Source organism: Bombus affinis, chromosome 3 (genome assembly GCF_024516045.1).
Source record: "Bombus affinis isolate iyBomAffi1 chromosome 3, iyBomAffi1.2, whole genome shotgun sequence".
Taxonomy (NCBI): domain Eukaryota; kingdom Metazoa; phylum Arthropoda; class Insecta; order Hymenoptera; family Apidae; genus Bombus; species Bombus affinis.
The window spans coordinates 14375741-14393237 of record NC_066346.1 but is presented as its reverse complement, the minus strand read 5'-3'; the positions used below and the strand labels follow the sequence as shown (position 1 = coordinate 14393237).

The window sequence follows — 17497 nt, the reverse complement described above, 5'->3', positions numbered from 1 at the left end:
TAATTAATCCATCTATCGATACATCATCACATAGGATAGAAACTACTGGAAATCCTAATTTCTAATATTTCTCTCTTTAGTCCAAGATAAAAAATACATCAACAAATACCGTCGACATCTTTAGCTAATTATGCAATAACGACGATGAAATCATTGAATATATTCGTTTAACCGCATCGCAATTATGGTACAGATATCTCACGACATTGCATATACACAGCCCGTACGATGGCCACGAACAAGTTATTTCACGACGCAATACGTTTGTACGACGCTACGAATGCGTTATTTCGCAACACAATACCGTTCGTACATTCCCACGGACGAGATATTCCGCGCGTCTGTTTTTCCGCAATTAAGCACAGCCCTAATAAACAAACACTTGCTTTTATACGAGACGTTTTTATTATGTTCGGATACGTATTATAATTTATCTCACAAATTTCCTGCCTTTCTATCCACTGTATACGTCAGAGACGAAGATTTCTAGTAGAAACACAATTCCATTGATTTTAACATCCAGATGAAATACGTACGATACACGTATTGCGTAATATTTGTATCATTATGTATGTATCATTATGTTAATACAAATCTATACAATATATTCTTACAGGATTTATCATAATCGACAACGTAACGATCTGCAATGTTCATGAAACTTCGAATCAAAACATCGATAAAAACGGGATCGACGAAGCAGAAAATACGAGTCCCGTCGGATGCAATCCGACAGTTTAAAATCTGTTGTTCTTGATATCCGATCCTACTTTAAAATCGAAGCGTTCGTAAACCGATTAAAATCATAACTGCTTAATTACGATAATCAGGTGAACTCATCGGCCAAGGATCAAGGGTCTAGAATTAATATCGAGCTTAGTTGTTGGGTCACAAATAGGTCGTATACACCCGCTTGATGGCTATTCGACGTGCTTTGACCATAAAGGTTCGCAATACTAGAGTATCTTCAACGAAACGCAGTGTAACGTTGCAGCAGACAATGAGAGGCACCGACGTGAAAACGTACATACTTCATGGCTGCTGTCCTTTCCATTCTCGCTTTCTTCTTAACTGACTAAGAACGAGGAAAGGAAAAAAGACTTGTTCTCGACTTTTCATTTCATCCCTTACGTTACACGAAGGCATTGTCAGCGTCTCTTTGAGATTTTGCTCGGCGCGTTTCTTTCGCGTCGCCTATCGTCGATGCGCGATATTATTCGATATCAACGAAACAACGCCATTAAGACACGTATGGTCTCGCCCTTGTAACGCCACTGTGGCTGAGAAACTATATTACGCGTGATATAAAACGTATTATAGCAACGTGATATAAAGCGATAAAAATTATGTGGTTTATATAGTTTGTATCTTCTACTTCTTTTAAGACAGGGAAATTTATAGCGGCGAGGATTTGTAGAGCGACAAGTAGGTACATACGTTGATTTTTAAAGGCTTGTACAAGATTTTTAAGCGGAAATTCAATTTCGTTGGATTCTGTTTAATTGGATTTGAATTTTTAAAAGGTAATGAATTTTCTCGATCGAACTGTTAGTTTAAGCGCGGCCTTTAATTGTATCACGAACATTATTTTACGTTACTCTGCAACGTTTCCTCTATGTAATATATTCAATGTTTGTATACGCGATCTTCGCCTTAAGAATTACTCAAATATTTGGTTTTAATACGAAGGATTGTTTTAAAGATCATTTTCACCTCTATAAATATTTATTGTGTAAACCGTGTGTATAATTTGCGTAAAGCTTAAAAGATTTCCAATTTAACATTCGCGCGTGAATTAAGACTGTTACTTGGAAAAATCATCGAACTCAAGAACCACACTCTTCCTCGCGTTCAAACTTATCCGCCTGCGCAGTTCGTAAATTCACTTCTTAGGTTTCTAATGAATTTTCAAAATAAACCTTCAACCTATCTATGTATGTATCTATACGATTAAACAAACCGTGGATTTTTATGCATTTCTAAATAATTTGTAGATATTATTCTAAATATCCATGGAACTATCGATTAAAGAATTATTATTCACGAGAATATAAGAAACAAAGATTATTAATGTAGCGGCACTCGACAGCATACTTCCCAACGGTTTCTGTCCCGTGCCTCGCTACACAAGGACTCTACCTTGCGAACAGATGATTGCCAGATGTCGATACACTCTCTCCGAATATTTACAGCGAGCCTAAGGACCCGCTATAAATCTTAGGATCCATGCAGCTAAGATTCTCTAAAGGAACAAATAGTCTTTGTCTCAATAGTCCCTACACATACCACCCACTACGGAAATCTGCTTTTCCTCACGTACGACGCTCCTCGCTAGCAACTTTCTCTCAAGGGCAGTTGCCATCTCTTTCCAACCACCAACTCACGATTTAGCCAATTAACAGCGACGTCCATTTCCCTCACTCTCTGAACTAACGCTTTTCTTAACGAATCCGATGATTCCGTATCCTTAGACACACCCAAGCACAGTTTTCCTAAGGAGCATCATCGCGACACAAATTCATTCTGTTCTATCGCGAGTCGCGAGGCAAGTTGGAAGACGCCGATCTGAATTGTCCGCCCGCAGTCGTACGTAATAGCGAATCGGAATTCCTCGACATCTGTGCAATCGTCTCGACTCGAACCACCGCGTAAAGTACCGCGCCGAGCTTGAACTTGTAATCTCGAACCGATATCTGTACCGTGCTTTCGGCGCGCTAGTGTATACCACAGACATAAGCAAATAAATTGTTATTGTTAACGACACGAGTGATTCTTCTAGACCTATCACGCCCATCACCTCATTAAGTTAAAGTTATTTTATCTGGTATTACATGCGTGTAATTCGCGACTCAATAACTTTATTTAATTATTTTGCTAAATTGATTCCTCGTCTCCTATATTTGCAGAAAGATATTTGTGTTGCGTCAAATACGTTTCCATTTTATATTATCTTCCACAGAGGTACTACATACGTATTAACTTTCTGTCTATCTTAACTTCAATTTTATTAACTCGTCGCTTGTTGACTTTGTCAAATGTCCTTTGTTTACTTTGAAGTTGCGAAGCACGGAAAGCTTCCTAGGTACGTGTCCCACTCAGTCTAATAAAAAACGTTCAGGTGCACGAAAAAGAAAAACGCAAAGTTCAAACGCACGCTAATACATGGCTATATTTAAAAAATTACTCATATTAAATATATTAAGGGCTAAGTGACTTCAATTTTATTAGCTCGTTTCCTGCTGTCTTTAACGTTGCGAAACACGAAAAACCTTCTTATCGCTCTCATCTAATAATAAGCATTTGGGTGCACGAAAAAGAAGAAGATTCAAGCCAGGATCAACGGAAAGTTCTACTTAAAAAATCAAATATGAAGAATCGAAAAACTTTTATTCATCTCCGATAATATCGACCCCGAGATGTATCTTGTTAAGATTATCCTCCTTCGCAGATTAAACGCTTCATGGCTATATAAAATGGTAACGAGTAGCGTCCTCTCCTAAAGTATTTAAAAACACAGGAGTAGGTCAGTGTGAAATTAAATGGCTGGAATTTTCAGCGATTTCCATAGACAGTGTCTTTGAAATACCTAAATTCTCGCTGTTCCACGTTTAAGCGAAATAGCGCTCAGCTTTCCAGCAAAAAGCAAATAGCTATATTCTGTAGTATTTGAAGCATCAACTGGCGAACAAATCCGAGAGGAAAAGTTTCGTGAAATTTACATCTTGAATTTCGTTATTTCATTCAACGCAGAGGGATTGGCGTCCGCTACGATCGATACGTTGGCAGATTTGCCTGCGGTTTCTAGCGATTGTCGCGACGATTCTAATTGAGTTTTGCGAAAAAAAATGAAATTAAACGTTGGCCGTTAATCGATGGCTGGAAAATAAAATGGATTGCCATGATTCGTCGTATCCCCCGCCTTTTGATTCTTTCTCATTTTTCGCGTTTCACGGTCTTCACCAATTACTATATAGAGCCGCACTTTTCTGCTGGCAACTTCAGTTTACGAGATTAAACATTAGCTGGTCCCGTTTCGATTGATAAAACTGACATCTCATATACGACCTGAGGCATTCTACGAGCTTGGCGCAGGTTTAATAGAAATGTTCGGTAAATATGGACACAGATAGCGAATGTTACTTGTATAAACATTCACTCTGATCGAGAACTAAAAAATCTGGAATTTTCTGCTCTTGTGCTGAATTACAGTGGTTCGCGAAAATATTTGAATATCCCTGCAAACTCCTTGTGGACATATTATTAAGAATATCTTGATATCCTATCGATACTGTGACAAGATTAACGTATTATTACAATTTCAAACGAGTATGACAATGTATGTAAGAGTCGCAGGACATTTACTGCAATTAATTGTATGTTTGAGACTACTACTAATGTTGTATACTAATTTTTCGTTAAGCATATGTTTGCAATAAATGCCTTGCAACCTCTATATTTGGTTTCAACCTCGAATTGGTTTCAAATTTTCCATAATGTATTAATAACAAGAGTTCTGTAGAAGACGTTCGAATAATGTATTCAATTACACGTAATTGATATTGCCTATTTAATATAATCGGAGAAATAGTCTCATTCATTTCATAGTCAATTCATTTTAAGAATTAGCGAGAATACGAGTACGTAATAGGAACTTTAATAATCCCAGAATCCCATAGGCAAGTAAAAAGAAATAATTTAATTGAATTTGCTTTAGTTCGACTTTATTTCTATTTCTGATTTAATGCAATTCTATTTTATTTAATTTTAATTTCCATTTTTCTTTCATTTTATTAATAATTTAATATAATCCTAACTCAATAACATAAATCATATAAAAAAGGATATATAAATAAATCGGTACAATACGATGCAAGCTAAATTTATGTACCAAAACTTTGACCACACCTTATAGATACGATAACTAATTGGAAATTAAGTAAAAACTACTTGTAATAACCCGCATTGCTTGTCGGGTTGGAGGAGATATTCAATCAACAAATAATTTCGCTACGTTCGAGATCTTCTCGCTCCTTAATCCATTTTCTTTCTGATTACAGTAAACAGCATTAATTCCGTTCTCGATTAATTAATCTTATCAGTAGTATACTTATAGCATTCTATAAAACATTAAATAAGTGACATTTAAGTTAAAAAATTATTTGCATATTATTATTTATACACTTTTGTTTGCATATATCATTATAAAAATTAATGGAATAAACTAATAGGACAACATATTTCTTAAACAAATGGAAAAATGAAAAGTCGATGGATTTTCAGTTAACAAGCGTGTATCATTTGTAGCATTATGACAACTTCGCGATCCATTTGCTCAGCAAGTACTATCTTCAATAACTAAATCCTTTTAAATTAGTTAAACCTTCAGTGTCCTATTTTCCTATTCACTAAACGACATTTTTAATACGAATCAATTCGTTTCGCTAAAGGCACTAAAAATTGATTATTAAAATAGAACTATACATTTTATATATTTTACACTAGTTCTCGTTGTCATATGATTACAATAACTTTAATGAATAAACGATCCTAAACAGTAACAGCATAAACGAGCTTATCTCAAGTATATCAATATTATACCAATATGTAGAAGTTTATATTTCCAAAATACCTGTCTTTAAAAGTAAAATAATAGCAAACAAGGCAGTAAATAAAGTAAACGATCGTATTGCTCAACAGTCTTAACAAATAAAGCAACGATGCTAAAAGTAACAAAAATTGCTCCATAGCATATGTCCTCACAATTAAATTACGAATTAAAAAGGAGAATAGGAGTAAAATTAACAAATCGAATGTAAGCAAATGAAAGAATCATTCTGTATTATGTTTCCCTCGCTAGTGGCGGGATATTCAAACTTTTAATAATGATAGCGTCTCTTCAATCAAGAAATCACACATCCAAAAACTTTTACCTCGTAATAACGGTATTATTATACCATCGAATAAGTAAAAAATTAACACTCACCAAGAAAACGGTATAAGCAACGAAGATTTACAGCTTGGCCTTCGCGAGACAATAGTGGTGGTTGGCGCCAGACAAGTGGTCAAGAAGAGTATGCCCTACTGCACAGTCATAGGCATAGATCGTGCACCCGAATTCGAACGACCTCCGTGATACATTTCTTGCGCTACGCGAATAGGTGCACCTGTTTGCGTGCCACTTAATATCGCGTACGCACGAAACAGCTCGAGAATTATCCACGAATTCTACGAATTCGCAGTTACTAATCGCTTACCAAACGTCGATTATGTCGTTAGCGCTTGAAAAGACATTCGAATGTAATTGTTGCAAAAGATAAAGGAGCTTTGTAAAATAGACGATCCAATTCCTATCGCGTTCACAGTCGAAGCGGTACTGTGAGGCTCGTTGCGACCCGGCGTCCCCTTCTACGATCGACCCCAGAGCTCAATAGCCAATCAGCGTTACGCATTCTCCAACGTTCAAAATCCTTCCGTTGGATCCACGGACGGCCGATGTCAGTTATGTGAGGGGGTGGAAAGCACTTTTGGCGGTATTACGTGTTGCTTCGCTGTAAACATGGACGATCTGGATTTAATTCAATTATCCAAAGCGAGAGAAACGGTGTTTGAGTGGTGGCGCGAAAATTACCGATTTCGTTGCGCATATTGACAAAGTTATGGCGAGGGATCTGTATGGTATGTACTATATAGCTTTTCTCGCGGGCTATGTTTCTTTATATTGTATATCGAAGTACGCACCTAACGTTTCAAGAGAAGCTTTGCATGCCTTGTATAACTTGAACTGTAGTTTAGATTTACAACTTTACTTTAGTCTTTATGTTTTCTTACTTTTCAAGAGGTAATCTGCGATACTTGTAAATAGATACTACATATATATGTACGTTAACTTGTAATGTGTAATATTCCTGTTTGGTTAGGTCTATATTTTCTAATGTGACAAATATGTGTATGGTGGCCATCTTGTACAAGTAAACTGATATTATTAGCGTAATTTTACAAATTACAAGTCATAAATTATTCCTTTTTCCAAACAAGGAAATATACGAGAAAAAATAGAACAGATTCTTACGATTATTTTTGTGAAGTTTTGAAAAAATCATGTATTTAAGTATTCACGAGAAAGGGGAGACAGAAAAGAAATGCAAAGATGGAAAGTTTCGAATATGTAAAACGTAGTGAAATCCGTAAATGATTTCATAACTGCTCTTGAACATTTCTTACAAACAAACGAGTCATCTCATACTTTCCTACAGGAGAAGTACATATTCATCAGAAAAAATTCCATTGATGTTGTCTATGAATGCTTATGCATCCAGCGAAGTCTGTGATTATTTTCTTTATTTGGAAACATACGTTATAGTTTTGAAGTTATAGTTTTACATTATTTCTTCACAATCGTTATAAAAAGACCGGAAATGTATTCAGGTCACGCACATGCTTTACTGCTTTATACGTACCATCGATGTTAAAAAACAACTCGTACCGAAAGGATTAATATAATTTTTATTTAAATTTTTTATTTCGTATTCATAGACGAAAACTGTGTTGTGTTGTTTGTCCGCAAATATGTAAAACGATTCCATTATATTATAAAGTTCTGAAAATCGATAGTTTTCGTTATACATTTCGTTAGTTAAAATAGTTAAATGACTTTCCAGAAACAAATCATGCTTCATGGACATTTTGAGCTTAGTTAACGTAAAAGTTAAACCTTGTTCTGTAATTAGTTAAGTTACATGAAATTAAATGGATTTCAAGTAGCTGGTATGTAAATGATACTTAAACTAACATGTAATGCTTAAATCGTAAAATAAATATACATCTAAAATCAGTTAAATTTAGGGAATCAATATCGATAAACGCGAAACTATAAATAACATCTTTAAGTCAAAGATTATTTGAAAGAATTTCAATTTCACTTCAAACTTGAAAGGATATTTCAGATCAAGTAAATAACAAATTTATACCGGTATAGTGATCGCATGTTTCTTGAATTCAAACAATTTGTGTAATCGGTACGAGAATGTATGCAATATGGGATATTAAAGAGAATCGCATTAGGCATTATTGCACCATGTACGTCATAAATCGTCGATGAAAGCTCTGAAGCGGGCAAAAAAGTTTATAGCTTCGATAAATAAACTGTTCTTTGTAAATGATAGGTTAAAAAGTAGGTAATCAGCATTAATATCAATAGGAAATTCCATCGAATAATTTTAAGAACCTTTGTATTATAACATATCCTTTAGATAAAAGATAATTGTTAGTTTTATAACGAAGAATCCACAAGTGTTTCTACAGTAACAAAGTAATTAACGTTTCCTTAAGGGACTAATTCTTGTTACAGATTTCTTTCACCTTCATCTTTGAAACTATTCATAAATTATATTTATATCTTTCAAAAAATCACATCCTAATCCTTAATAATGCTCACAGTTTTGTAGTATTTAATATCTTTTGATTTATTCGAGATTTCTTCAAATCTAATACAGAATTCAAAATGTTTCACGTATTTATTATAGTCTATAGATTATGCTTACAGACTTGGTTCATGTATGTACGTATGTGTATTATACATTATTGTATTTAAGAATTTATATGATCGTCCCATGAAATACCTGTAGTCTGTAGGATACAGTCTGTTGCTATTATGGTTTAGATGAAAGAATATTATGACATGTCATTTAACTGTATGATACCATCTATTAATGTACCAACGATGACTTTAATGACGGTCTAATAGATATTGCGCTACAACTTTGATCGACGTGACTTATTTCTATGATGCATTTCGACAAGCTGATTTCAGCCAAATCAAGTCAAACGAAGTTTCTTATGTTTAATATTCATATAAACTTACTATGCATGTACGTAGTTTGTTTCAATAGCATCTACGTAGTTTAAGAAACTAGTTGATGACGTTGTTTCAATAACACAATCATAGTGGTTTTTAGAATAATCATGATTCGAACGCACACTATTAGGGGATGATATGTTTTAAGAACAAAAATTATAGTTTTCCCTTCTAAAACATGAGATCGAGATTGAAATAATTTTGAAAGAAGAGCGAAATAATTTTAATTCTTTAACCATCTAATTCTACCTTAATAGCAAAATACAAGAACGTGTTAAGTATACATTATTACTAATTTAATTATTTATATCACTAATAAACAATATTCTTAATTCGCAATTCTTATATTATTTAACTATACTATTAATGAAATGATTTTATATAACTTGCAATTCAATGGAATAAAAACATGAATGAAATATTTAAACATACCTACGTACATAGATTTCCAATAATTTTACCTAACTTTATGAATTAACACGTTACAATATATTTTGCATATATATACGGTATATATCTGATACATTTATCAAAAATGATTCTTGTTCAATTACATTCGCCACTTATATCGCGGAAGCGTAAAATTATTTCAAACAATATGAAAATAATTTATCGTGAAAAATATTTTACGTATTGTTTCTCGTTTTTATCGTAAATTAAGCACGTTCCCATTTCTTGCCATAAGAAATAATGGATAATCGATAACAACAGCGTAACGAAAGTAAAAATTATTGTTCATTCACGTTTTGAACTTAATTTTATCAGCTGTACTTTTTCAGCTACTTTGATTTTACTTAATTTCAAAGAACATATTTAAATAATAGCTGGCTTAACGTATAAAATATAACGTCGAAACATTACCGCGACTGTCTTGAACAGATTTCCGCCTGTAGATGACTTTAAACGTTTCCGTATCTCGTAATTTGCGAGAAACGAATCTCATACATTTCTACGAGACCTTGCTCTGTCCACCTTGCAGTTCCTTCCTTGATTGACTTTCAAATTTCCCCCTGGATTCTAGGCTGTTTCTGTCATATAGAGTGAAGAGTTCGCTGGCCCTCGAAGCAAAGAGACAAGCACATAGAAAGTCTGCCTTTGGGGTTGGAAGTAAGCATAATTTACGATACGATGATCTAATCCCTTCATCACGCTTGGAATATACATGGTTGCCTGTAAAAGGACGCAGTTTTATATTCAGCAAGTTGCAAAGAAAAGATCTATGTCATTTTGTGATCTTATAGTACTCACTCGAGAGAAAAGGAAATTTTAATCAACGTTATATAATATTTGAAATCCAATTACTGGGTCAAGAAGAAGAGAAAAATATCCTTCGCCATTGATAAGAAATATTTCATTTGACTTTCTGTTTTAATATACTGCGGGCACGAGAAAATATTTGCGCGTGTCCATATTTTCCAATCAACCGTTTTCCTATCAGCTTTTATATTTCAAATCAAATCCTTATAATCGTATGAAAGTACCATTAAATAATACCAAGTTTAATACATGTATCATGTATTTATATTCATATTATTTAAATACCTTTCGTAGTCACTGTATAACTGCCATCTGTGGATAATACATAATTCTCTATTTATTCCTTCTGTAGCCGATATTGCACGACATGCATTATTTATTGATTTGTACGTGTGTCCACAATAGGTAGATTTCTCTCTATGTGTATTCATAAAAAAAAATTCGTTGAATTCAAATCAGATAATGGAGGAGATTATTTTATTGAACACGTTTATTCTATCTATTCTATCGAGGGTTCAATTTAAACGTTCGATTTAAATGTTAAATAAAAAGTACGGTATATCAAATAAATGGGATTAATTTTTGGATCTACGCTTATCAGATATTTTATACTTCTCTCATTAAACATGTACTACAAATTTACGAAGTTTTAGATTACTTCCTTGTAACATTCTCTCTCTCTCTCTATATATATATATATATATATATAAACGTGTATATATATATATATATATATATATGTCGGGGTAGCGGTAGGATTGGGGGTAGAGGTGTTCGATGAATCTTCGTTGATATTGGCCATTGATGCGGTGTAACAATGGTAGAGTTTATTGGCACAAGTGAGTGGTATTACAGCGTTGGTAATTAATCACAATGTTAGATGCTCACGGCGCTATGATAATGGCCTCGGGTCCGGTAACGAATCCGCGGTCAACGGGATGTCGAACGTGTATACTTCGTGGAAGTCTAAGTTATATTCCGGTCGCCACAGAACAAGCACTACGTACCGGAGAATTACTTGTATCGTCGTTAAAATCGTACGAAAGAGTGTCTCTCCATCACGGTGACGCTGTCGAGGAAAACCATGATGGGTGTGCCTAAGGGCACGAGATCATCGGATTCGTGGAGAAAAGTCTTCATTCGGAAAGTGAGGGAAATTGGAGTTACTGCTAATTGGTCAATTTCCGTGTTGATGGTTGGGGAAGGGTGCTAGCCGCCCTTAAGAGAAAGTCGCCATCGGGTCGCGTCGTTCGTGAGAAAAATATACTTCTCCAATTTTCCCATAGTTGGAACAAAGGCTGTTTGTCGGTTTGAAGGACTCTCGTTAAATAGATCTTAAGATTTATAGCGGGTCCTCGGGCTAGCCGAACATGTACCGTGGAGACGCATCAACATCTGGTAACCGTCTTACTCGAAGCATAGTCTGCGTGTGGCGAGCCACGGGACAGAAACCATTGAGACATTTACCATCGCACCCTGTCCCAAGCATTTCTTTTAAGGAGAGTTATAGAGTCACTTCCTGCCTTGGTTTAAACAAAACGTTCATCCCCTTGACCGCGACTACGTTCGGCGACTGGTCGTCGCCTCGAGCCCGAGCTCACTATCATAAATCTCGAATAAATACAGTCGGATCGAATGACAACGGTTTTCTTAATACGGCTATGGTGAAATCTAAATTACAGTACTAGGTGTCTTCCCAAAGTTCCGAGGAGAAGGCTCCGGTGCTCTTTCATCTCCGACACGGCCATTCTGACTATCACACGTCCTCGGGTGTAACTAAAATATTGAGTTTTCCAACATTAGACTCGATACGATTAACATCATTTACAATTTAACTAGGTGCTCGAATGAGGTAAGGATCCAGTGTAGCGACAAATCCTGTACGGGGGTTCGGCAGCAAAGAGATAAAAGATAATGAAAATTAGTAGCGTTACAGTTAGTATTCAAGGTGATAGTTGCATCCTGCAGGTTATTAGTCGGATCGTAACGGCATGATGGACCATTTTCGATTTCGCACTCCAAAGGATCTCGGTCTTCTAGATCGTGTGAGCACATAGAGCTTTGTTCCACGGTTTCACCGAGCTTTACCATATTGTTGCCCCGAGATGCATACGAACCACACCGCATGTTCTCACTGAGCCCTTATCATACTGTCGCCCCGAGATGCATGCGAACCACACCGCATGTTCTCACTGAGCCTTATCATACTGTCGCCCCGAGATGCATGCGAATCACATCGCATGTTCTCACTGAGCCTCATCACACTGTCGCCCCGAGATGCATGCGAGTCACATCGCATGTTCTCACTGAGCCTCATCACACTGTCGCCCCGAGATGCATGCGAGTCACATCGTATGTTCTCACTGAGCCTCATCACACTGTCGCCCCGAGATGCATGCGAGTCACATCGCATGTTCTCACTGAGCCTCGTCACACTGTCGCCCCGAGATGCATACGAGTCACATCGCATGTTCTCACTGAGCCTCATCACACTGTCGCCCCGAGATGCATGCGAGTCACATCGCATGTTCTCACTGAGCCTCATCACACTATTACCACAAAAAGCGTGTGAACTACATCATACGTCCTCTCTGAGCTTTATCACATTATTTCCCCGAAACACGTGCGAACTCGCTCTGCCGGGTGTTACTGGCATAGTGCTACTGATCTTCCGAGGTCGAAGTGCTCATATCGTCATGGTCACTGTTATTGCCTTCACTACAGACATCCCACTCAGCAGGGACGCGACCATCTGGCATTTTCCTCAACCTGTCGTGACTGTACTTGTACGGTCGCTTACCGTCTAATGTCCTTAAGATATACCTGTCCCCTTCCAAGACTTCTGCTATTACAAGTGGACCTCTAAATTTTGGATCTAGTTTGGTTTGATTCCTTTCCTCATTCTTGCGTAATACGAAATCACCGAGATTAAACCTAACCGCTTAAGCTTTAGCTTTGTCAAATCCATCCTCATCATACCTAGCACTAGTTTCCATCCACTTTATTGCCTGTCGTCTTATATTGGAGATATCGATACTTTTGATGTTATCGGGTAACAACAGATCGTGAAGTCTTGCCGTTCTACCTATTAGTAGTTCTAATGAGCTCGAGTTTGTCACGCGGTTGGTGGTGCAATTCAAAGCCAACTGTATTTCCCCAATCGCGTCTTGCCACGGCCGCCCGGTCGTCTCTACTACCGTGAACATATTTTCCAATGTACCCATAACACGCTCTACCTGTCCATTGGCTCTACTAGCACCGATCGCTATCAAGTGAACTTTAATTCGTTTGCTTTCGCAGAATTCTCGAAATTCTTTTACCCTTAAAACATCTTCCCCCGATCTGCTATTATCCGGCAGGGACTCCCGAATAAAAATATAGCGGATTTAAGCGCTTTAATGGTGTTAAGGGAATCTATCTTACGAGAATGATGCAGGTATACGAATTTAGTGAAGCCGTCGATCAAAACAATGACGTACTCCTTTGAATTGCTTTTACCACTCAACTTGCCTGTTATGTCCATGTGGACCGTATGCCAGGGTATGCTGGTCTTAGGTATAGGATACAGTTCGGCTTGTATCTTACCTAAACTAGCTTTCGAAACTTGACAAGCATGACAGTTCTCAATGAATCGGCGAACGTACTTCGCCATCCCTTCGAACCAGTAATACTCGTATAGTTTCTCCAGCGTTTTCTCCCAACCTAAGTGCATAACTGACTGGTACACATGGTTAATAACAGACTATCTAAAACATCTTGGGACTGTAGGTACACAGAGAATCCTGCCTTTTCTTTGTATCCTACGGTGCAGAGTACCGAACCGTAATTCGTATGTATTCGCGATGTCTTCCGCGAGTCCATCGTTTTGCAATCCCTTGACGATTTCCAAGGTTTGAGAATCACAACGTTGTCCCGCTAATAGCCAATCTTCCGAAATTTCGGCCAGTCAACTATTTTCTCTTTGATTTTGTCGAATTTAATAGGGTCAACGCCTGTGGGGTTTCGCGACAAGAAATTTGTGAGCCGTCCGTTTACTTTCCCGATACATAATGTCAAAAATAAAAGTCTGCAAGTAAGCCCATCGCCTATGGTCCCTGTCATTTAAATGTACTTTATTACTCGATGCTTTCAACGAGTTGCAATCCGTGACGACAAGAAATTCCCGTCCCTATAGATAGTGACAGAAATGTTTTATGGCGTTTACGATAGCTAATGTATTGTGTTCATAGGAGTGATATCTGGATTCCGCGGGGCTGGTTCTTTTACTGTAATACCCTATTACCTTGTTCTTACCTTCGGCTTGATGCGTCAAAATCACCCCGTAACTCTCCGAGCTAGCGTCAGTATGTAGTTCTATCGGGTAATTGGGGTTGAATATCGTTAGCACCGGCGCGTCGGTCAGGGCGGAAACTACCTGTTGTCTTATTTTCTCGTGTCTATCTGTCCAAGTTATATTTCTGTTATCTGAGATGAGCGCATACAGGGATTTCATCGTCTGTGAGAATTTAGGGATGAATTTTCGGAAGTACGGAGCTAACCCTATGAACTGCCTGAGCTGTGTAACGGTCGTTGGCACAGGTGAAGAACTTAAGGTGTGTATTTTACCCGGGTTAGGACGAACTTCCCCGTTATGAATTACATATCGCAAATGGAGCACCGATGTCTTTAGAAAAGAACGTTTCGCAAAATTAAAAGAGAATCCGGCTTTTACGAGGGTATCTAATACGGTGTTCAATCTTTCTAAAGCTCGATCTATCGAGTTGGCAATAATTAGGACGTCATTGAAATAAATAACAACATACGAATGAGCGAGGTCACCTAAGGCCTTGCGAATGACCCTCCGAAAGACGGACGGTGCAATTTTTCAGTCCAAACGGCATCGTTATCTACTCATATTGTCTGTCGGGGTAACGAACGCTGTAAACTCCGTTGGATTAGGATAAATAGAAATTTGGTGAAACCCGCTGGCCATGTCCAGGCTAATAAAATATCTCGCCTCTTGCAATCTCGCGACTTGATCCGCAATAAGGAGTAAAGGGTACCGATCCGCGACGATACTTTGATTTAGATCTCGGGGATCCACTCGTAATCTATCTGAGCCGTTTTTTTTTTTTCACGAGTTACGGCTCGCTAATGGCGAATTACTAGGCCTTATAATCTTTGCTTTAATTAGAACGCTTGTTTTCTCACGCACCGCTCTTCGCTCCTCCTCGCTAAGTCTATGAGGACTTCCTCCTACGGTGGTGTTAGGATCAGTTAATCGTATTTCTAACCGGCCTGCATTTACGCGAATACGTAGAAAACCCGTAACGAATGAATCTTTGAATTTGTCGAGAAGAGAAATTGATCGACTTTTATTATTACCATGTACATAAGCGTCAACTTCATTAACGACGATCTCGTTTGCAGTGGTTTCATTACAGACACCAATCATTTTTGTTTTAAACATAGCGAGGCTATTTTGTGTAATGTTACGTCAAAAACCAGACTTAGAGTTCCGCAACTAATCGCGACATCATATTTCAAATAACTATCAGCAAGGACATGAGAAATTATCTTCGATGTAAAAATCATTAATACACACAATGAACAAATGGGAGGCGTATGTTTAATACAGGTATTCCCTACTCCTCGCATTACTAATATGTCAGTCATCCCTTTGCCAGAAAATCTCGAGGCCGCGGACACTTTAATTAGTGAACGCTCGGCTCCCGAATCGGAGTAAAATGGAAACGACTCACCCAGATGACTTGATCTATCCGTTGGTGCTTCCAGTACGTAGAAGTCGACTCGCCACTCGTTATTGAAATTATAGTTTCCTTCCATAATCAGGTTGGCAGCTGCGCCCCATGCAGCGGAGTCGGAGCACGCGATTTTAAGGGTTAAAACGTGGTAGCGATAATTGTTAGGTTTCACACTCGATTTGCACTAGCGACTGAATTGCGCACGACTTGCGACTTGAGCACGATGATCGTAAGTTCTAGCACTGTTATAATCGGCACTGATCCCACTTCTGATGTCGGGTCGTCGTTAAGATTTGAGTTAGGGTTGAGGGCGTGAAACGAATCCCTATTGGCGCTAGACGTGATCATTATGCAATAGAGGAGATATTTACTAGTGCAAATATGACTATGATGGAATTGGACAAGTAATCGGATAATTAGGTACTCGAGAAGCTAATGACAATGATCCTAGGCTCACTAACGAATCCGCGGTCAAGGGGATGACGGACTCTACTTTTCCTCAGCGTCTAAGTTGTACTCAATGTTAATGCACGAGGCAATCACTACGTATCTGAGAGTTCCTTGAATCGTCTTTGAGATCGTACCGGAGAGTGGTTCTCCATCACGGTAACGCTGTCGAGGAAAACTATGATGGGTGTGCCCAAGGGCACGAAATCATCGGATTCGTGGAGAAAAGCCTTCATTCGGAAAGTGAGGGAAATTGGCGTGACTGTTAATTGGTCAATTTCCATGTTGGTGGTTAGGGAAGGGTGCTAGCCGCCCTTAAGAGAAAGTTCGAGAAGAGGAAGCGTCGTTCGTGAGAAAAATAGATTTCTCCAATTTTCTCGTAGTTGGAACGAGGACTGTTTGTCGGTTTGAAGGACTTTAGTTAAACAGATCTTAAGATTTATAGCAGGTCCTCGGGCTAGCTGAACATGTACGGTGGAGACGCGTCGACATCTGGTAATCATCTTACTCAAAGAATAGAGTCTGCGTGTGGCGAGCCACGGGACAGAAATCGTTGAAATGCTTACCGTCGTGCCCCGTCCTAAGTATTTCTTTTAAGGAGAGCTATAGGGTTACTTCATGCCTTTGTTAGACAAAACGTTCATCCCTTGACCGCGACTACGTTCGGCGACTGGTTGTCGCCTCGAGCCCGAGCTCACTATCATAAATCTCAAATAAGTACAGTCGAATCGAATGACAACAATTTCTTAATTCGGCTATGGTGAAATCCAAATTACAATACTAGGGGTCTTCCCAAAGTTCCGAAGAGAAGGTTCCAGTATTCTTTCATCTCCGACATATATATATATATTTGTATATATATATAAATATACAAATATGTACATATATATAAGATCGTAATCCGGGGATAATTCAGGGATCTATTCTGTAGTCTGAAAATCGAGTTTTTATTATGGAGTAAATGATAAAATACAAAAATAAACAACAATTAATATGCGTCTATAACAATAAATAATAATTATATAAACGGGAAATAAAAAGTCTTTAGTACAATGTTTACCTGAAAATCGAGAATCGATTTTCAACGTCCTGAGCTACCGATCTTTCTTCTTCAGTCTTTAAAATTTTAAATAACTATTCTGTAACCTTGTCTGTCTCTAATGTAACTCTCTGTCCGTCCGCGAAAAATTTACTT

At 37.7% G+C, this 17497-nt stretch overlaps 1 long non-coding RNA gene across 1 annotated transcript; it reads right to left on the bottom strand.

Annotated features, from left to right (window-relative positions):
* Positions 1–7454: 7454 nt before the first annotated feature.
* On the bottom strand, positions 7455–11619 carry LOC126914855 (uncharacterized). The gene is made up of 3 exons (XR_007709875.1): positions 10103–11619; positions 9716–10024; positions 7455–7597 (listed from the first exon to the last, which is right to left on the bottom strand). It is a non-coding gene; the product is annotated as an uncharacterized LOC126914855 (long non-coding RNA).
* Positions 11620–17497: the final 5878 nt, after the last annotated feature.